The following is a 9,231-nucleotide window of genomic DNA, read 5'->3' as shown; positions in this document are numbered from 1 at the left end:
GAGAGGGTGGAACAGTTCAGCCGTGGAGTTAAGGTCTAGCAGGTGCTGTAGTGATTCAATATCCAGCTGTGAATCGGTAGCTGTATGTAATTGTCTCTCCTCATTCAATGTAAAACTGCTTTCTGCTTTGTTTTTTTTTTTTATGTTTGTACATTAAAAGATTGACAACCAAACAGCTCATTTGAAGGTGATCATTCTTGCCCTCCAACGATATGCCTACCTCTATTCTTCGAGCACTTTGCTCTCTGCTTGCAGCCTTGCTGCTCACACCGACCCTGTAAAGTGGATGTTCCTCTGACTTTACAGATGAGACTGTTAGGTAACTGGGTCCAATACAAGGAGTGGCTGGCCCAGGAGCCACAGCACTGTCTGTCTGGCTCTAGAGCCCAGGCTCTTCAGAAGGGACAAGCTTGTCCTTGGAGCACACCTACCTGCTGTGCTGCCTGTCTGTGCCAGCCGCCTGTCTGTGCCAGCCTCCGGTCTGTGCCAGCCTCCGGTCTGTACCAGCCGCCTGTCTGTACCAGCCGCCTGTGATAATTGCACGTTTTTCATCGTACCCTGGCCTCTCCTCCAGCTCCCTTCTCCTTTTGTGCCACAAAAAAGGTACATCTTAGAGTTGGCAGAATATAACCTGTTGCTCACTAGAGAAATCAATCTTCCAGGGCATGTCCAACAGATTTCCATCCCGCCTGTGTTTGGATTGTTTACCACTTTATGCAGCTAACTGTCCATTTTCTTGTGTAATTTTTTCCAGCTTTATTGAAATATAACAGCCATAATTTTTTGACTTCCATTTTGTTGGGGAACAATGCAAACTAAGAGAAAGTGGGAAGGGGGTTGAGTCTTTTAAAACAAAAACAATTTAAAAATCTTTAACTTAAGTATATGATTCCAGAAGTCCAGTCCAGTTAGGAAAGAAGGGCCATGTAATGAAGTAGGTCTTCTCACTCCAGAATCCCAGAGGCCACCACTCTGGGCAGGCTCTGGTCTCTCCTGGCAGAGGCAGCCTGTATCTGCACAAGCAGGTGTGTATGTGTGCACACACCGGCCCCTCCATGATCATACAAATGCGATCACACATGAGCTGTGCTGTTCTGCACCTCACTGCTTTGAATCAACAATCTACTTTAGAAATTGCTCCATATTGGCATGTACTAGTGATTAAAATAGCAATTGCTAACACAGAGTGTTTACCACATACCAGGTACTCTACTGAGTTCTTTACATTTGTTAATTCCTCTCATCTCCACAGCCACCATGAGGTCGGTGCACTTTTTCTCCCCAAGGAACAGAGGTTAAGTCCAGTGCCCAGATCTATGCAGCTCATGCGACAGTGAACCTGGGCATTTTTCTCCCCAAGGAACAGAGGTTAAGTCCAGTGCCCAGATCTATGCAGCTCATGCGACAGTGAACCTGGGCATTCTGTCTCTACAGTCTGTACTTCTAGTTACTGTGCTGGAATCCTTCCCAGTTACACCTTTCATTGCCCCAGATGTGCCATCTGGCTGTACAGAAAGCTGAGAAAACCAGTGTTTTGGTTTTTCAGGCAGGCAAGAGAAGGATTGGGAATGGGTTTGGGGTGAACCATGTCTGCCACAGGCAGGAAGCCTAGTGTCTCCTCTGAGAAGATAGTCTCCTTGCATTGTGCCCTGCTGTCTTGTAGCTACACCTGTGGTCTGAGTAGTTAAATGCGAGCAGGTGTCTTAGGAGAATTATCTTGCTTTCAGTCATTAATAGTGTCTGAAAATTCTGTACTATACGGTTGGCACTCCCTAGGAATGTACAACTAGTTGAAATAAAAATCCAATTGGAGCCACTTTGTTTTAAGTGACAAATCTAGCTTGAGCCAGTTTAAGCAAAAAAAGGAATTTTATTGGCTTACACAACAAATCATGGAAAAAACCTGCTTGGGAGGCAATGAGATGTGCGCCTTGGGGAGTTACTCAGTCTCCGTGTCCCGAGCTGTGCAATGGGAATCCCGGCGGCACCTCACAGGGTTGGTGCAGATGAAATGAGGTATTATATGTCAACAATAAGGAGAGTCCCTGGCACTTCGAAGGCACTCAGAAGTAATAACATCATCACTGCAGGGACAGTGGTATTCTGAGGTTTAAGCCCCATCAGGTGGCAGCTGACATCTCCAGATTGACATCCTCCCAGCTTGAAATAAAGGTTTCTTCCCTCTGGTTCTAATTTGGAAAATCCAAGAGAAAGATTCTCAGTGGTTTATTGTGAGTCCCATGCCCTCTTTGATCCCTCACTGTGGTCAAGGGTGTACAGCACTATAATAAATCTGATGTGGGTCATGCATGACCTTTCCTTCATCGCTTCATGGTGGAGAAATAGCATAGCCCACTAACAAAACAAGGTGCTGAAAAGACCAAAACACCAACTACAGCAAAACCAGTCTGGATGGACTGGTACTGTTTGAAAGTGTGTTGATGGCTGTAAGTGTGTGGACTGGGAAAGGCCAGCTGCACTCTGCCTCCATGGAGGCTCTCCCCCAGGGACCACCTGTCATCAGACAATTACCTTCACCAGACCAGAGAAGGAAGTATCTTGTCTTCTCAATCTCCCAGTAGAGCGGGCAGATGGGAGAGCCCTTGGTTGGGACTCTTTCCAGTTGGCTTAGGGCAGGGGGAATTAATGCCTCATTAGCTTATAAGGTCAGGATTAGATTGGGTGTCAGGCTGGATCCTAGAACTCACAACAGTATCGTCAGGGACCTGTCTCTCTTCAGCTCTGTGCTGCTTTCCTTTGGATTGACTTCCTCCTCAGGCTTCCTGAGTGACCCCATAGCTCGTTACTGGTAGAAAGAGCTCCTCTTCCCTGACAAAACCCTTGGACCTGGCTGTCATTGGTCCCAAATGTCAGGGCCAGCCTGACAGGGTTGAGCCGGGCTGAGGCAGGGAGGTGGGAATTGAGAAAAGAAAGAAAGACAGGAAAGCGGGGTCGGGAGGACCCCAGTTCTCTTGATGAACTGAAGCGAGTTTATTAGCTCTACAATCCTATTTATACACAACACACCGAATCAGAGGTCTATCAGAGGAATGTAACAGCATATCTCAGTAAATAGGTACAGACTTCTTGGCAATCTATGAAAGGCTGTTTTCATTCTACAAATGTTACTCCCATTCTACTGATAATCACTATCCAAACAAGTCTGGGAAAACTGTGTGGGTAAGGGTCCCGGCCTTGCTAGCCCCTACAGGTGCAAGGACCTTGCCAGCTTACATTTGGCCCCCAACACCCAAACAGGGAGGTATCCAGTCTCAAGGAATCATTGTGGCCAGGAAGATAGAATACACTGATCGGGTAGGCCTGGGGCACATCCCCATGTGGACTGAGAGTTGGGGCTGGTAGTGGTATTGAGGGGGCGGGGTGCAAGAATGGGTGCCAAACAGGAAAAATCATCAGATGTCCAGGTCAAGCCTTTTTCCTTTTCTCTGGATAGCTTCACTTTTCTCTTTCTCCCTGCCTACCCTTACCTCTGCCCAATCTCAGCACTCTTGGTCTTGGGGGTTAGGGGTATCTACTGAGTGGTGCCTGGGCCTAGATTAGGGGGCACAGAGAGGATGTAGCTTGTCCAAAGTAGAATATTCAATGAAGAGTCTTTTGGAGGATGCTCCTGTGCTTGGAACTGCTTCTTTATGGACCTGTAGTACCTATGGCAGGGTCCTTGTCAAGGTCTAGGTAGAATTCTAGTTATGTACCTGTGCTATTGTCTGAGTCCACACTAGCCATGAGCTCCTGAGGTGGCAGTATCCAGCACATACTTAATGGGGTAATTACTGGGATGAATCCTGCTCACTAGCTTCCCCCTAAGCCAGAATAAGTCACATTGCAGGACCCCTGGTGCAGAGAACAAGGTTGACTGGTTGACTTGTGAGTCTTCTGTTGACAGATTCTGTTCCACATGGCTGCACGGGGCCCTTGTGGTTGGTTGGGATCTGTGGTGGCTTCTGAATTAATCACTTCTGCATGAGCCATTTCACTCAGAGCCTGAGGCCGCGGTTCCTTTCTTAGTCACTCCGACCAATTTCGGTAATGGCAGACTTGAAATAAATCAGACAAACATTGCTCCTATTTAACACATCCTTGGGAGTTTCTTTGCATAAAGGAGAGATCTTGTTGGCTAGGGAGGCCTTTCTTCGCATCTTGATCTGGCTGGTGAGAGCCCACAGGCATCCAGAACACGGAGCCCCAGCCGTGTTCTGACTCGCCCTCAGCTAACCTCCAGGACAGATTGGCATCTCACAGACCTGGATGGTTGCCATGGTGGTCAGATCTAGCTGGCTGATCTGGGATAGCTTCTGTGGAGCTGCAAGTTCCCTGAAATGGCACTGGCAGTGTTGGGACAATGTGTCCAGATGCCTCGTTATTTCAAAACAGGTGTTAGCAAAATGTGCTGCCAGCTTGGACCAGCTCCCATAAGTCCCTGATGACTGAAGCACTTCTTGAGCCCCCAGGGAGGGGAGTGCTTTTGTAGAACATAACACTTGCTGCTCTTTAGGGCAAGGAAGATGGGCCCAGCATCATGCTTCATTACTCATTTATTACTGAGCCACTGCTGACTTCCAGGCACTGCCCTAGGTCCTGGGGATACAGTGGAGAATAAGATGGAGCCAGGCTCTGCCCATAGGGATCTTACAGCTCAGCGTGGGTGTGGGGGTTGGGGGGGAGCCAAGGAAACAAACTAGAGGTCTGTGATGGAGGCCTGAGGGTCCGTTCTTGAGGGTCATCACAGTGGTGAAGAACATGGGTGTTGTAGAGAGAGATAGAAACATCCAGGAGAGAGAATCATAGATTGGCTGCCTCCTGCACGCCCCCTACTGGGGATTGAGCCTGCAACCCAGGCATGTGCCCTGACTGGGAATTGAACCATGACCTCCTGGTTTATAGGTCTATACTCAACCACTGAGCCACGATGGCCAGGCAGAGAGACATACTAGTATTGATTAGGGGCCTCCTGCACGTGCCCCAACTAGTGCTGGGGTTTGAGCCTGCAACCAAGGTATGTGCTTTTGACTCAATCAAACCTGGGACACTCCAGTCCTCGGGCCGATGCTCTATCCACTGAGCCGAACAGGCTAGGGCAGTGTTTGGCAAACTCATTAGTCAACAGAGCCAAATATTAACAGTACAACGATTGAAATTTGAGAGCCACATTTTTTAAACTTAAACTATATAGGTAGGTACATTGTTATTAACTTAATTAGAGTACTCCTAAGGCTTAGGAAGAGTCACACTCAAGGGGCCAAAGGGCCGCATGTGGCTCGAGAGCCGCAGTTTGCCGACCACGGGGCTAGGGCAATAAATGGTAGTTTTAACTACAATTACTAGGACACACCTTGAGTGAAACCCCTTATAGTATAGGTATAGCACTCGTTTTTATAATTCTGAAAATAAGAATAACTTTCCTTTATAATTAGTCTGCCACAATGAAGAGATGGGGAAAAGGAATCACCCTTCCTTGCTTTGCATCTGTGGGGTGTCAAGTATGTATTTGAAAACATTGAATCCTCCCAGCTGTCAAAAAAGTATGAATTTTTACAACTCATTATACAGAGGAGGAAACTGATAGAAAAGTTAAGTAAATTTTCCCAGGGTCACACAGCTAATCAATGGCTGAGTTGGAATTAAAGCCAAGTCTTACCTTCTGCAAAATCCATGTTTTATGCAACTCCTCCTATGCACTGGGCCTCCAAAGCACTTGGCACCGAGGACTACACATGCTGTCCAGCCAGTTAATCCTTTGTTTTCCTGTTGAGTAACACTCCCTCCACATTCTGTGTGGAGTAGGATTCGGTATCTGAAAGAGGAGCCGCACACAAATGAGAGAAAAAGACACGAGATAATTTTGCAATATTGGGGGACCAGGCGGCCAAGTCCCAAAGGACTTCCTCCCTGTGCTCAGGCCGCTCCAATCTTTTATTGATCTGGAGTAGCCCTTAGGGTAAGGAAGTTTCAGTGACACAGGTCAGCAAACAATTTCCAGGAATAGACAAAAGTATCTGATTAACTCATCAATAGATTTCCGGGATATCTGATTAACAATAATCAACAAGGATCTACATAAGTTTCTAAGGAATTAAGGGAACTAAGGTGGGGATGCTTCAACTATTATTACCTAAATTAACTGAGTGGTGCACAACCCTGACCTTCGTTAGGACTTTCAAGCCCTGACCTTTACTAGGACTTTCAAGGGCTACCAGCTTCTGGGGGGTCTCTGTCTAAACCCAGCTAGTGAAGACAATGAATGGACTCCGGCATTTTCCTGAAGTTTTCCTTGGTGGGTTGGCCCCAGCTGCTTTCATTATGCACTCTGATGTGGACCCAGAAGGGAGAAGAGTTAGCACAGGACATCCTGTTTCCCCAGAGAGATGAAATGGCTTGTTCTGTGGCGATAAGTCCATTGTACATCAGGCACATGGTTCATGCACATGAAAATCATCCAAGAAAAGAAACGGGGGTAGAGTCCACATTCTGCCTTTCAGTTCTTGGGTCTAGACATTAGCCTGTGATTCTTCTTGGCCCCAGCAACTTGTTCCCTTTCAGCTGCATGTATCTCAACCTTTGGGGTCTTCTGGCTGTTCTCTGATTTCCTAGGGAGCCGCAAGAGCCCGAGGGAGCAGTAAGGCCAGAGCCGAGGGGGAGAACAAGGAAAGGAGAGCCCGGGAACAGAAAGCCCTGCTGGAGAGTCCAAGCACCCTGGGAGCAGGCATGGGTTTGTTTACTTCAGTAACAAGGACAGGACGTGTGCTTGGTGCTGTTTAAGGGCTGTACTCACAGAACCTCTTCACGAGAGCCTGGGAGATAGGCACGTCATCTAGACAGAATCCTAGGAGATGAGCACCATCGTTATCTCCATTGTATAGACGTGGGCATTGAGGCACAGAAAGGTCACACAGCGAGGGAGGGGCTGGCATTTGAACCTAGGGTTCTTTAGTCCATGAGTTTAGTTTATTTTTAAAAAATACAGTTTTATTGATTTCAGAGAGGAAGGGAGAAGGAGAGAGCTAGAAACATCAATGATGAGAGAGAACCATTGATCAGCTGCCTCCTGCACACCCCACACTGGGGATTGAGCCTGCAACCCTGGCCTGTGCCCTGACCGGGAATTGCATGGCGACCTCCTGGTTCCTAGGTCAACGCTCAGTGCCGCTGGGCAGTCCATTAGTTTAACTAATATATCATTGTTTTTTGAGGGAAGGAATGAGCGAGTGAACAAATGAGTCTGGGGTTTGGGGCTTGCCAGACAAGGCCCAAGGAGGCAGTGTGCAGAGAGCCAGTGGACAGCAGGTGTGCTTTGGAGTCAGCAGGGTCGGGTTGGAATTCAGGCTCTGTCACCTGGTGTCTGTGTGATCCTGGGTGAGTAACTTAATCCAGAAGTCCTCCTTTCCTCATCTTCAAATGGGTATAATAATGCTTCTCTCCTGGGGTCTTGGTGAAGGTTGAACAAGATCACTTCTGTAAAGCTTCTAGCCCCATGAGTGGCATATAGTAGGTGCTCAGTAAGGGCTCACTGTTACAGTATTTCTACTGACACTATGCAGATAGATTGTATTAACAGGGCATCACTGCACCTATATGAAATTGAAACTCCATGTTGACAGGGATTAGAAGGGAAATGAAAACAGCTGTTAAAGAATGAAAAGGAATGAAAGGAAGTTTCTTCAATGCTTCATTATTTTTTTAGTGTTTCTAAATGGAACAAATAAAGCAGGCATGCAGTGAGTGTTCAGTGGCCTTTAAATGTATGAATGAAAAACATTCTAACATATTTTTATTGGTTGAGTAAATTGCTTAAAGCTCTGACCTGCCCGGGCACTGTGGCTCAGTGGTTGAGCTTCAACCTATGAACCAGGAGGTCAGGGCACATATGCAGGATCAGGCTTGATCCCCAGTGTGGAGTGTGTAGGAAGCAGCTGCTCAATGATTTTCTCATCATTGATGTTTCTATCTCTCTCTCCTTTCCTCTCTGAATTCAATTTAAAAAAATATATTTAAAAAAAAACAAAACAAAAACTGACCTTAGGAGAGTGGATAGCTATCCTTGGGGTTTGCACATTTGGAAACTGAAAATGCAATTAAATTGATAATGAGACTTTGCTGAAATCAAATGTCTGACCCAGATTGGCTGATGACTGCCCAGTTTGATGTGCATATTTTCGAATGGGTCAGTTTGGACTCTAAGACGGACAAGATAAAAAGGAAGCGCCCAGCTGGTTTGGCTCAGTGGTTGAGCATAGACCCATGAACCAAGAGGTTACCAGTTCAATTCCCAGTCAGGGCACATGCCTGGTTGTAGGCTCGATCCCCAGTAGCGGGCGTGCAGGAGGCAACCAATAGATGTGTTTCTCTCTCAGGGTCTGTGCAGAAAGGAGTTAATGTTGCAGGCCTCAAATGGAAGCCCTGCAACATTTGCCCTCCCTTTTACAGGCATTGCACTGGGAGCTCGGGACATGGGGTAGGAAGGACATCATCATTGCCGCGCAGTTTTTTGGGAGGCAGGTGAAGAGTCCTTACAATGTGGTTGATTTTTGCTGGGCTCTATCAGAGTCACAGAAGGGTGACAGGGCACAGAAAAAGGGCTTCTAACTTGGCTATTTTGCCACTCCAGGGTTGCCATTCAGGTATCTACATTAGCCAGATAGGCAAATGGTCAAAGGTGGCAGGTGGGGAGCTGGGAACTTTGGCAAAATGGGAAAACGTGCAGGCATAGAGTTGCCAGAGCTGCTAGTTTTGTTTTTGTTTTTCAGGAAAAGCCATGGGTCTGAATTTTGTGAGCGCTCTTTTAATTTTTAAGTGCTTTAAATAAATCCAAATGTTAAAATGGGGGGGGGGGGTGCTAAAAAAAAATAGAGTGGGGCCAAACAAAACACCTGCGGGTCAGAGTTGGCATTGGCCTGTCAGTTGCCAGGCAGTCTGCCAGCCAGCCCTCCCTCTGACCGAACACTGAAGGTCTACTCTCTTGGGCACTGGGAAGCACAGCAGTGAGCAGGCCACACGTACTTGTGCACCGGGGGGCTCTGGTATGGAGCTTCTCAAACTTAAGTATGTGTCGGAATCACCTGGGCAGATTGTACTCAGGAGGTCTGCAGCGGCCCTGAAAAGTTGCCTAACAAGCTCCCAGGTGATGGTAATGGTGGTCCCTGGACCTTAGGTTGAGTAGCTTGTTCTGTAAGCCAGGGTCACAGCTGTTACTTGGAGAGGCGTAGGGACCTCGAC

Source organism: Myotis davidii, unplaced genomic scaffold (assembly GCF_000327345.1).
Source record: "Myotis davidii unplaced genomic scaffold, ASM32734v1 scaffold150, whole genome shotgun sequence".
NCBI lineage: Eukaryota > Metazoa > Chordata > Mammalia > Chiroptera > Vespertilionidae > Myotis > Myotis davidii.
Note: the sequence above shows the minus strand (reverse complement) of the source record.